The sequence below is a fragment of the Bombyx mori genome, chromosome 1, assembly GCF_030269925.1.
Source record: "Bombyx mori chromosome 1, ASM3026992v2".
NCBI lineage: Eukaryota > Metazoa > Arthropoda > Insecta > Lepidoptera > Bombycidae > Bombyx > Bombyx mori.
This window is the reverse complement of record NC_085107.1, coordinates 7,591,000-7,604,675: the sequence shown is the minus strand read 5'-3', so window position 1 is coordinate 7,604,675 and position 13,676 is coordinate 7,591,000.

Sequence of the window (13,676 nt, the reverse complement as noted above, 5' to 3'; positions counted from 1 at the left end):
TATCAATACCAGGGGACAGCAAGGCCGCTGCTTACTACTGAGGATTCTCTTCAAGCTTGTATTGCAGAATGAAATGTCCTAGCGCTCGGGAAACATCAGGGAGTCATCTAGGAAACATTTTGAAGTCGTCATGGTACTACGGCAATTTCTTGCATCAACCTTGGGAGTCCGCACGGGTAGGTACCACCACCCCGCTTATTTCCGTCGTGAAGCAGTAATGCGTTTCGGTTCGAAGGGTGGGGTAGCCGTTGTAACTATACTGAGACCTTAGAACTTATATCTCGAGATGGGTGGCGCATTTACGTTGTAGATGTCTATGGGCTCCAGTAACCACTTAACACCAGGTGGGCTGTGCGCTCGCCCATCCATCTAAGCAATAAAAAAAAAGCCGATTTGGGTATTCATGCGCGCATGTGTCTAATGTCGATACGTTAAGGGCTTCGAGTAGCTGGACCTATTTCAGTTGTGGCTGCGCGTAGACATGGAGGATATACTTTAATCTGCGCCTGCCGATACAGGTCCCATAGCAGTGATGCAGGGTCAACTCTGTTTGAGCGTGTGCAAGAGGGGACGGACCGCGTACTTAAGCAGTGTCCGGTCTACGGAAGCGTTGGTTCTTGAAAATCTTAACGCTCATTACCAAGAGTGGTGTCGGTCCAGAACGCTTTTTGGTCACTGCCAAGGCTACAGAAGGTAATTTTGCTGGCTTAGTCTCCCATTACTACTGCGTAAGTCCGATGAAAGTCTGAGCCCTAGTGCAAAAGAAAGCTGACCACCCGTCAAGCTATTGCCTTAAACTTAATTTACCACGTAACATCCACATCTGAAATATTCTTCCGTCCTCAGTTTTTCCTGAGAGCTATGATATGTTTTTCTTTCTACGAGATTTGTATCCTCAATAATAGGCAGTGGCTTCGATGTACCTCTGACGTTACTGATGTGCATGTGCGATGACAACCTCTCAGCGTCAAATAGAACGCACGCATATCTGCCTACAAGGTCAATAAAAAACAAATTACGTCATTCCTTTTTACTTTGGTAACGTTGTTGAGAGGTGAAATCATCTGAAAATAAGCAAATATTTAATCACCGATGAGCGCACAGGAAGGAAGCCATAAATGTCACAAATTATAGACGATTTCTTAATTTAGATTAGGGACTCCGATCGAACCGCTCGATTTTCATAAGCAAAGATTTTTAACAATTGTGAAATCTTGCTCTTGCGTCTCGCTGGGCGCATTAGCGACGAGAAATAGTCACGAGTCTAGCATAAATTTAAAATTGTTTGTATTAGAGTTATTATTTTCATTATTAAAACAGCAATGTCGGTGATAAAAATTCATCGAACTTTAATTAAAGAACGGGATTTTTTAAATCGCCGGATAAGACCAAAGTGAATAAAAATTACATTTTTAAGCTTGAATTTCGCTATTGGATTATTTTTAACAATTGTAAAAAAACATTAGCATTACAATATTTATTAGTAGTTTTTTTTTAACGAACGTTGCTTATTTCTCCTAGGGAAAGGGGTTAAGAGAATCGTCACGTAAGGAAAAGTGCCATTCCCTTCGGTCTTGACTACCATAAACCAGGAGATTCCTTAAATCTAGTCACAAAACTAAAATCAAAATTTAATTTAGTACCTTTGAATTGACAATCCAATCTTTCATAAAAAATTTGATAGATTAGACAAGTATGAAAAGTTAACCTGAAATGAAATAGTTAAAAGCAAATTGTAATACACAAGAATTTATGAGCTAGCTACTCTTGGTAGGTCAAAAGGACGCGCGTTCATTGTTAGGTACAGGTGTCGACTGACTAGTACATATTATACACTAATATACAACACGAAAATTATTTAAGCCGAACGCGCCGGAAAACAAAAGATATATGTCGTATACGTCGCTCCCATCTTATAGTTAAAGCATTTCCTTAGCGCCGAAAAGAATATCAATAGTAAGAAACTTCATTCTTGATGGGAGTCCTCCTACTGCACACTTTTTATTCTTGTATTTACGAGCGCAATTAAATTGTATCGAATTTATAACCGACTAGCTGTACCCGTCCTCTTCGCTGGGCATTTCAAATTAACATTATTATTTCTCACCCCCACAAAGATTCTCATCATTAACTCCCGCGCAACTGGTATAAGGAGTCCAACACTCATATTAATATTAGCCTATCCATTAAGTACATGTATTTTCTACATGGATACCAAGTTTCAAGTCAATCGGATGCACGGTTCAGTAGTTATAACGGAACACCCGTAAAAACCACGAATAGATAAAGAAATAGATTTATATATTAGTATAGATTCGGAATGCAATTACACCGCTCGAAAATACATAATACCAACAAATTCAAAGCTTAGCATAGCGTCTTTTTTAAATTAAGAACATTCCAAGCATTATATAAAACTAATACATAATACAGAAAATTGCGAACGTATTTTGAATCATATTACTGATATTTTGTCCACTATGGCCTATATGGGTTCAAGCTTCTCTTGGTGTTAATTGTTTACACAGAAACTTGAAGTCAAAGACCAGAATTCTTTTGTAACAAATCATTGTACATCAAAACACGTGAGTGTTATCCGACAAGAGTTGTCTAGGCTTACATTGAAGGCTACGTGGAAACATCGCTGCTTTTTATGAATATAAATCGTAAATATGAGTTAGGAAAGTAGATGGTTTCCCGTAAGAAATTTTACTTGCACCAAGATCTGGATCCTGCTAAATCCCATCACTCGATACGAATGAGTAGGTACATTCTAATAAATGAACTACGGATAGTAATATGTTTTCAAATAACATAAAAACAGAATATATGTCATGTACTTATGTCATGTTCCATGTTAGTCCCATGTCCTGGTCCGATCAGATTAAGACAACTTTGGAATCCAGCATCAATGTCGCTATCCACTGCGCGGAGGACAGAAGTGAATGGAGGAACATTGTCCTAACAAAAGTGCTCAGTAAAGCTCACGACCCTCAGAACTGAGGAATACAACGCACGGAGGATGTCATGTGATCTCATGTGAACTATTTCTACGAGCTATTTCAATGTATTCTGATCTCACCTGAAACCATTCGCCACAACATAAGTAATTCCCACAAGGCCCTCCATCGATTCAGCTGGCAACAAATCAAATACGAGCGTATCAGGTGTAAACAGTTTCTAATGAATATGCTAATTGTTCATTTATGCATTTTACTTTTTAGCTAGCGTAGCATACATTAGCAATTTTCATACTAGCACTGATAAGTGCCAGCAGCCTCGATTATTTCGAGTAATTTTCGAGGAGATTTCAGTTTTGATTTCAATATAATATATTTTTTTATTGCCTTTGCAGGCAAACGGGCATACGGCCCACCTGATGGTAAGTGGTCACCGTCGCTCATGGACGTCAGCAATGCCAGGGGCAGAGCCAAGCCGCCATAAAGTACTCTCCGCAAGCCTCGTTTGAAGAAGGACAAGTCATAGCGCTCGGAAAACACCGTGGAGGGGAGGTCATTCCAAAGCCGGATGGTACTTTTTCTAATCTTAATACTAAGCTAGAATTTACTCCTTTCATGATATGGATACCTACATATGAGACAAGAACAAGTTCAGCCAGACTTCGAATACCAAACCTGCAAGAGAAAAAATCGCTGCAGCTGGAAACGGTACCCAGGATTTGCATCAAATAATATGTACCTATTATTTATTTAATCCCCAAGCCCATCATGACTCCGGGATCGGTTAAAAAAACCACTCAGGCTTGATGAAACTTTTAAATTAGCTGGCTCAACATTTAACGATTTACTTGAGATTAAGCAGAAGGGTTCGGGTGACGTTTGAGAAAAATGTGTCTAATTTTTCAGACTTCGGTTTTTTTTTTACTTTATCACAGTTTCGATTTCTTCAGGAAATTCTTTCAAAGTTGTATATTTCAATAAGGTGACAGTGCCACATGTCATAACCTTGAAATTTCAATTATGTAATGAAACAGTTATGTTTGAAAAAAATACGCACGAGGTACACAATATGTTTTAGTCAAAAATCAAAGAGTTTTGCAACTGTTTGTAAATTGAATTTAAAGCAGGCCGTTCTTAATATCGCATAACAATATATTAACTGGTGGATTTTTGATAAGAATGTGAAAGATTTAACAAAAAATACCTTTATCTGTGATCACACGCGAAACATCGTCCAAAAATCTTTAGCAGTATTAAATGTTGAGCGTATTTGTAGACAGGTGTCCTGTCTATGTCAATATTAAGCAATTTATCAAAGACATGCATGAGATGGTTGAATACATATTATTATAATAGGTTAACTGTTTATAATAATAATGTTCGAGTTAGCTTTGATGTCATTGATAAATATCTTATTTGCGTGATCTCGTATTTCTGTAGTGAACGATGCTTCGAGCGTATTGCGAACGAATTCCAACGCTCGCGTAAGCCAATATTCAATTTTGCTCGGGTGTTGCTTCTGAACCTAGAGCTAGTAAACTAAATTAAGCACACTTATGTCAGACCAGAATATCAACTAGACTTTATCAGATAGTTGTTTTATTTTATACAGATACTATGTATAGACCAGATAAATTTTATCAGTAAAGTGGAAAGACAAAACCTAATATTTCGGTTTCCGCACTGTGCACCTAGCTTAGTAGATGCCTATTCGATTTCTTGTCATGAATTCTCCAATTGCTATTTTTATAAACCTGACGTTTCTATGGTGCCAATACTTTGTCTGCAATTATAAAGGCTCTAAATTCTCTTCTAGAGAGATTGTTCTGGTTTCATATTGCAGTGCGTTTTTTTTTTTTTATTTATTGCTTAGATGGGCGGTCGAGCTCACGGTCCACCCGGTGTTAAGTGGTTAGCGAAGCCCATAGACAGACCCAGCTTGAGATATGAGTTCTAAGTCTCAGTTTTTACAGTACAACGGCTGCCCCACCCTTCGAACCGAAATGCATTGCTGCTTCACGGTAGAAGGTAGCTAGAGCGGTAGTACCTAACAACACGTCCTACCATCAGTAATTTTTAGTAAAGTTATCTAATCATTATTTTCGTGCTCCATTTATTTCGTATGCAACGTATGTAATTGATCAAATTCAGCCATTTTTGATAAAGTTATAAACAAACAGTTTTATATAATAGAATGTACTGGAAGAATAAAACATGCGTAGAAATAAAAAAAATTCAACCACAACATATTATTTTCTTCCACGAAATAAATGACAGAGTGACGAATGTTTGAAGCGATAGGCGAATAAGGAGATGTGTGTAAAGCTTATAGTAGAAACGATGATTCTAGGTTGATGATGTCGTAATTTATCTCCACTACAATAATATGTACACAATATGTTATATTTTGGCGAAAGCCTTAAGAATATGATATATTTTATTTATTATATTATATTTATTATTTTTATTGTTATTGTCTATAGTAGGTATCAATAATTAAATTAATTAGATTGTACTCATCTACCGACTCATGTAAAGCTTTCCTTTTTTGAGAACGGTTAGCTGGTAGATAACTCAATTGTTGAGTTGAGCTCGCCATTTTTTATATCTTATCGCAATTACTGTATTATATTAACAGTGTGTACAAATAAAGAATAAAAAAAAAAATAATAATAATCTAACCTAGTTATAAAAAAATTAAGAATTTCTTAATTAGCCGATTCTCTGACAAGGCTTTATGTATTATACAAAATATTTTAGAGAGGCCGTTAAAGTATGAAAATGTGAAAGTACGGTTGATTTTCTGACATGATAACACAAACTGTCAAAACATGTCAGCCCCAACAATTTTATGTAATCATTGAATGTAATATTAAAACAATTATAATATATACGCACGCATTGAGTATAATATTATTATTTCATTAGAAGTATTATTTAATTATTATGATAGAATTATCAATAAATTAGAACTATTTGGGATTCCGATTGATCCCTTTATTTAATGTACATACATATATACCTATAGCAATCATAATGATTGATTCGTAACAAGTATATCTGAATCAGTAAAGTACAGAGCGTGTAAATAGCTGTTAATAAGACTATAGAAGTTGTTGGCGAGAAAGAGGAAGCAAGCAGTGGTGTACAAACGAAATGAATGTTTTATTTTTCCTTCTAAATTATATTTAAAATAACGGCCGTGACAATATAACAGGTACACAGGTGTTGTGCGTAAGGTTGCTGCGAGAAAAGTGTCGGTGCGGTTGCAGTAGTGCTCGTTGACCGATTTCTTTTTTTTTTGTAGTTTTTGTGCGCATAGACAAAGTAATAAAATATTAAAATAACAATTTAATTTACAAGTAGTACAATAAAAGCACATGCTTTTTTTCAGCGTTTCAGTGTATTTTTATTTATTTTTTTATTGCTTAGATGGGTGGACGAGCGTACAGCCCACCTGGTGTTAAGTGGTTACTGGAGCCCATAGACATCCACAACGTAAATGCGCCACCCACCGTGAGATATAAGTTCTAAGGTCTTAAGTATAGTTACTTCGGCTGCCCCACCCTTCAAATCGAAATGCATTACTGCTTCACGGCAGAAATAGGCAGGGCGGTGGTACCCACCCGCGCGGACTCACAAGAGGTCCTACCACCAGTAATTACGCAAATTATAATTTTGCGGGTTTCATTTTTATTACACGATGTAATTCCTTCACCGTGGAAGTCAATCGTGAACATTTGTTGAGTACGTATTTCATTAGAAAAATTGCTTTCCGCCTGAGATTCGAACACCGGTGCATCGCTCAACACGAATACATGGGACGTCTTATCCGTTAGGCCACGACAGATGTCCAAATGAAAAGAATTATGTATTGTGATGGTTGGCCCTAATCCCGAATATGGGATAATACTATAATATTATACCGATATATTATTATTATAAGGCGAAGATGAAAAACAATGAGATCGCAATGCTCGCGAAATTAAAATATATTATTATATATGTCGTGGATAACGACTTTTAGTTGTCGTGGATAACGACTTTTAGTAAAAGACGGTGGTTTTGATTATTATTTTAAATGATGAGATGTTGTTTTGATAAATATCACAAAATGAAGGGTAGACTACGTAACGCCACAGTATAAAATGGCGGTACGTGGACAGAGTCGTGGCATTCCGTGTCAGACAGTCATTCCGTCCGTCTCAGTCAGTCGGTCTGTCGGTATGTGCAACGAAACTGTCGGTTTATCCTGTCAATGTGAAAGTTGTGTGTGTTGAGTTTCCATAATTATTATTCAAAAGGTTTTATTGACTTTTTATAAACTGTGTTCAACCAAATAAGAGTGATGACGGAACCTACCGCTCAGCCATCCCTGACGTGAGCCGACATCAGAAGTGGGATCAGGACTCTACTCTCATTGGCGTGACGTGTTTGAACATGTTCGAAGTACAGCAAAAAAACATGATGCAGATCAGAATACTAGTAATGGTACGCCACAAGAGCGTGAATGCAGCATACGTAAGTCTTGTAATAACGTCTCTGTTACCTTGATGGAAGATCTGAGCCACGAAGAAATCATCACATCTTACGTTCTGGCTCATGTTGCCCAGTTTGACTATCGACTTCATCACATGGCATTTACTAGCGGAAATACAACACGTAACAAGCTATTGCAAGAAATTAAGGCAAGTGCAAATCTCAAGTGAAACTTCGATCGCAATAATGGATCTGTCATGACGAGTGGGTAGTTCCGACAAGAATTATTTTAAGCCGCTGAGTTCTACTAGAGTTACATGGCACTAGTGCAGTAAACCAGGACATGAGACTGTGAATTGTCGCTGAAATTTTAGAATCTACTAGATTCAATACCAATAACACTACACGTTCAATGACTTCGGGCTCCAGCAAGCAAGCAAACAAGAAAGCAAGCAGGTTTCCGTGGGGAAGAAAAATTTACACATCTGAAGTCGTCGTGACCTGTAAGATAAGACGTCCGGTGCGTTCATGTCTGGCGATGCGGCGGTGTTCGGGTTCCGCTGGCGGATGCAGGTTTTTCCGGTGAAGTGCGTGCTTGTGCGTGCTTGACAAGTGTTCGCGGTTGGCTTCCTCAGTGTGGGAGTAACATCGTGTAGGAGAGGTGGAACCCGTAAAATTGTAGTTTGCGTGGCGGCTGGTAAGGTTTGTTGCGGTAAGAAGTTTGCATGGTGGTAAAATGTCTTGTGAGTCTGCACAGGTAGCCGGAGGTGAGACTTCCGCGGTCGCGGCCCACCCAGTCCGCGAGAACCGGGCAGATCGCCTCGACGGTACGGCCGACGGGTCCGCCAAACGACGAGACCACGCCTCCAGCACGGACTGCCGAGATTGGAGCCTCCGCGCTCCGGCTGCACTTGCGCTAGGGCACGCCGCCTTGTAGGAGACTGTGAGGTATCCTTGAATAACTCTGACTGCGATCGCGCGCTGCCGGCGTCGCAGCGCGGCGACGTTCTCGTGGGTAAGGACGTGGCACCAGACGGGTGCTCCGTATAGTGTCATCGACCGCACGGGTACCATCACCATGCCTATTTCTGCCGTGAAACAGTGGTGTATTTCGGTTTGAAGGGTGGGGCAGCGGTTGTAACTATACTGAGACCATATAACTTCTATCTCAAGGTGTGTGGTGCGTTTACGCTGTGGATGTCTATGGGTTCCAGTAACCACTTAACACAAGGTGGGCTGTGAGCTCGTCCACACATTAAATCGAAGAGCGTAATCAAACGAAATTAGATACGAAGTTTAAAGGGCCGTTTAAAGTAGTTGAAGTATTGGATGGTGACCGTTACACATTGAAAGCTTTAAATTCAAAACGTACTTACAAATACCCATATGATAGGCTAAGAAAAATGCCAGCATGACACATACCAGTCGAGGTTGATGTAAATGATGATGATGAAGAGCAAGCTTAAATTGTGGTGAAAACTCGAGTAAGGATAGTCTATCGGCCGTATTGTGTTCGACCGTACCAGTAGCTATTACGTAGTCGTAGCCCGGTAGAAATCGGTGTCTCTTGAGGCAACTCAAGTAGTCCGTGGGTGCGCGGTGCGCGTTTGGCTCTGGCGGAGGTCGGGGTCTGTAAGGACCATCGTGTGTAGTCAGCGGGTGATGCACACGGGCGATCCACGCTGTGGATGCGCATCATGAGGGCAATTGCGATTGCTGGTCGGCTGGAGAGCCGTGGCGTTAGATATTTTTACTCGGAAGTTTTGTTTGATCCGAGTTCCTGTAAGCTATGCCTGATTTGTACAGAGTAAATTTGAAGTTTGATGAACGACTGTGGTACGTGCTCCGGCTGCTGAATAGTGAACTTTGTATACCCTATTGTTTGATTTGGTTAAAATGGTATAAAAACAGTTTAAAGCTTTGATGACTTTAAATTTTTCCGAAGTGTAGTCAGGAGTTATCGAGCGGAACAAGGGTTCTCGTGGATGTTTTTGATTGTAGGTTAACCATCACACGAGGACGTATACAGTCAGGAAGGCCGTGTCGCAATCGACACGTGATTGCTGCAGCCAGTACGAGATATGGGACGCAAGCGCCGTCTGTCGGCGCTCAATGGGTCAACTATTCACCGGCCGAGCGGAGCAACGTGCCGGTAGCTGCGTAACATCAGGCAATTTTGGTAAATAAGAACAATCTGGTGAGTCGTATTATTTTTATTTGGATTCGGGTGCCGAATGCTCTCTTGTCAAGAAATCTATTAGTAGTAGCTTCATAACTCATCAATTTTATACGATGGTTCTCATAAAAGGTTTCTGTTGTTTTGACTCAAAACTGTACGGAACAAATCCTATGCGATGGTTTATTGCTTACCTATTGTATGTCATGTACTACCTGATAGTTGTTTTAATCGGTTCAGTGAGATTGAGCATTCAGCGAAATAGAACACTTAAATCTAGTGTCCTTATTCGAAGCCCAGACTTGCGTTATTGATGACCAAGCTCGCGGTGAGCTCATGGAATTGTTCTTGACAAGAAGTGCTAGAAGCCGTACATCTATTTTAAATTGTTCTACCATAAGAATAACAAAAGTGAGCCCCTTCGAATTCTTAATAGTTCGCGTGCCATATCCCTAAAGGTTTTTACTTAAAATGATACTGAAAGTAAGAGATTAACTTTGACGAGACCAGAACATTAACTGGTAATAGAACCTATGATTACATAAGGCTGCCTCTAAGTAGTGCTACTGACGAGACTGATCAGTGAGGTGAGAGCATCTCCATCGATTGGTACAGCGGAGACCTGGGTCTCAATGGAGACTATTGTTGTGTTGGTCTAGTAATGACTTTGACTCTATATTGTGAAATGATGTGTATTGGTTTTATCATTTGTTTTAATGATAATGTGGGTGGCAATGTCACTAGCTGCGCCGGCAGCCAGGCCAGGAGCGTTCTATACGATTTTGTTGAAACTAGTGATGTAGAAGATGTAGGATCAAATGACCACGATACAACTGACTGATTAAAGTAAGGATTTTGTTGTCCTATTTTGTGTGATTAGTAAAGAACAGTATTCGGTGTCATTTATGACTGGTAATTGAACACATCGCTCGATTTAGGTGATGTGTTCGTTTTATTGCCGGATGGAGGCATTGTGATGTGTTTTATGGTTGAAGTGGGTACTGGATGGAAGTTCCACTTGCGTGCCGGATGGAGGCATTAGTGTTTTGTGTTGAAGTTGGGTACCGGATGGAGGTCCCACTTATTTGCCGGATGGAGGCAATAAGTAGTCAAGAGCTACTTGATGGAGGTGGCACTTGAATTGGTTTATCGTCACTCGATATAGGTGGCATGAGTTACTCTCACTAGATGGAAGTAATTGTAACGATAGTTTGTGGTTGATACAGAATACTGATGAAATACTGCTCAGATTGAGTTGTTTTGTAATAACTCGGGTTTCTAATGCTTATTGAGCATTAATGAAATTTTTCAGTTGTATAGTGTATCACTAATAATTGGGTAATTAAGTTATCTACTCACACAGGTTAACATGGTCTGTTAAAGATCTTGTTGAGAGCTAACGTTATGGTTTGTAATGAAAGGAATCCCAATCCTCAATCGTGAATGTATCAGGATTGGCCGAGACAAAACCTGTTTGATATTGCAAAAGGTAGTTTTTCTTGCAGGGGCGTCACACAGGGACGTGTGACATGTCAGAATGGCCGTGTCGTGGATAACGACTTTTAGTTGTCGTGGATAACGACTTTTAGTAAAAGACGGTGGTTTTGATTATTATTTTAAATGATGAGATGTTGTTTTGATAAATATCACAAAATGAAGGGTAGACTACGTAACGCCACAGTATAAAATGGCGGTACGTGGACAGAGTCGTGGCATTCCGTGTCAGACAGTCATTCCGTCCGTCTCAGTCAGTCGGTCTGTCGGTATGTGCAACGAAACTGTCGGTTTATCCTGTCAATGTGAAAGTTGTGTGTGTTGAGTTTCCATAATTATTATTCAAAAGGTTTTATTGACTTTTTATAAACTGTGTTCAACCAAATAAGAGTGATGACGGAACCTACCGCTCAGCCATCCCTGACGTGCTCCGACATATATATATTTTTTACGCCACATTTTTTTATACTTAAATGATATTAAGATATTTTATTCCTTAACGAACAAACAAACCGCACGATCTATAGCTAAAGCCTAACAGTTTCAGCAACTGGTCCAATTACGTTCGGAAATCAATCTTGTTCAGCACATCAACGATCGGCTGGATTCAACATCAAAGGTCGCTTTAATTATTGTACAGTTGCCACATGTTGTGCCGTACATCTGGTAAATATCGCGTACGACGTGTCGATCATAAATATAAAATAGTGATTTCGTTGCTTTTATAACATTTTTATTGCGGTTGTGATAATTGGGGAACTTCAAAAAGCTACACCGTGTAAGGTCAGTGCACCAACTACCAATATGGACCAATATGGTCGTCGTATCCACTTGCGGGGCACGGAGCGGGCCTCGGGGAAACCCCTCTGCCCGGACTGAATTTCCTTGCCTAAAGGAGGCAGGGGTGATGCGCTGCAGGCGGGTCTAATGCAGACTTGAGGTAGTGGTAGGTAGAACTTTTCTTTTTCTTCATCTTCTCCTCTTCCGTCTTCTTTTCTCTTCTTTTCTTCTTTCTTCTTCTTCTCTTCTTTCTTGGGGGCTGCTCTCCTCCATGTTTTTTTTTTTGGAAGGCTGAATGCAGTATTTATATCTATTTTGCACGATTTCCTATCCCATGCTTTTGCTTATCCATTGAAAACATCCATGGAAAAAGGGTCTCAAGGTGTGTATTTTAAACATTTTAATGTCATCATTGTTGATATTGCTATTGGTTATCAAATTGTGATTTTTTTCAGTGCAACAGAAAGGAATGCCAGGAAGACTTGTATATTTTGCATTGTTTCTCTTTATCTAAACAAATGGGCAAGAGAAGTTACTGTTATTGTGGTTACACTTTAGTCGCAAATTGATTTTAAATGTTAATTATCATGCGAAAGTAAACCTTGAATCCATTATACGTAAGTAAAAAGTATAGTATTAAAAATCATTTTGAAACGTATATAATTGAATCACGAAGCTACGATTTCTAGTCGTAGAATAGCAAAACGATTCGATCCAAAGCGCTGTTAGCGTGTAGATAAAGACGCATCGACGTCCGTTTTGACAGTGACCCGTTTGCGGTATTCAATGTTGAGCGTGTGGTGCAAGATAGGACTCGATCGATTCAGTAACTATTTCCACAGTTCGATCGATGTGTTTCAATTCTAATGTAGGAATTCAAAAGAGATAGTGTATTTCTATTGTTTTCGGTAGCACAACAGACGGTGAATGGTTATCGTCACCCGTAGAATTCAGAAATACTTGGATGTACTATAGCTGCTTTTAAGGATTAATATCCTGTTTTTTTTAAAATTATTATTATGTTATTTCCGATGCTATTGGTTAACTTTCAAATAGTGAGCTAATAACTACCACAGTCTATTTTTCAATAAAAAATATTTCTAGAGTTTCGTTTTATTTCACACAAAACGATCTAACAGTATCTTGAGGCGTAGTTGTTTGTTTGACTTGGTTGTTTGTCTTTGCGATAGGAGCATTCCAGGTGTTATTTAGATGAGTCCCAACCATATTTTCAATTAAAGTTAGGGTCTTGTAGTTTTAATTGAATCTAAGCCCAAAAATTTACTATAACTAAAGAAATACTACTTAACCTCCTTTGTGGAAGAATAAGGAAGCGTAGCGATTAGAAAATATTGTGGAGAAAAATTAAATTCACACCAGTTTTCTTTTTCTCTACCTTATCCCACTAAGTGGGATATGCATAGCTAATTTTTCTCTTCCATTCTCTTCTATCAGCCGTCGTCTCAATACTCACTCCTCTCTCTCGCTTAACGTCATTCACACACTCAATCCGTGTCTTTTTCGGTCGACCCCTTCCCCATCTACCAGATAGCAAATAGCTCTAGCAGTGCTGATAGCAAAACTATCAATGTTCCCAGGCTGTAGATTAATTAAAACAACCTCGACAAATACAAAAACCTAAATAGTACATTCAACACATGGCGGTGCAGCACACGCCTCGTAAATCTGTCCAAAAACTCATTTCGTATTCTCTACTAACAGTATTTATTAACATGAAGTACACTCGCAATAATAACTAACATTTCACAATTGCGTACATTCATTAA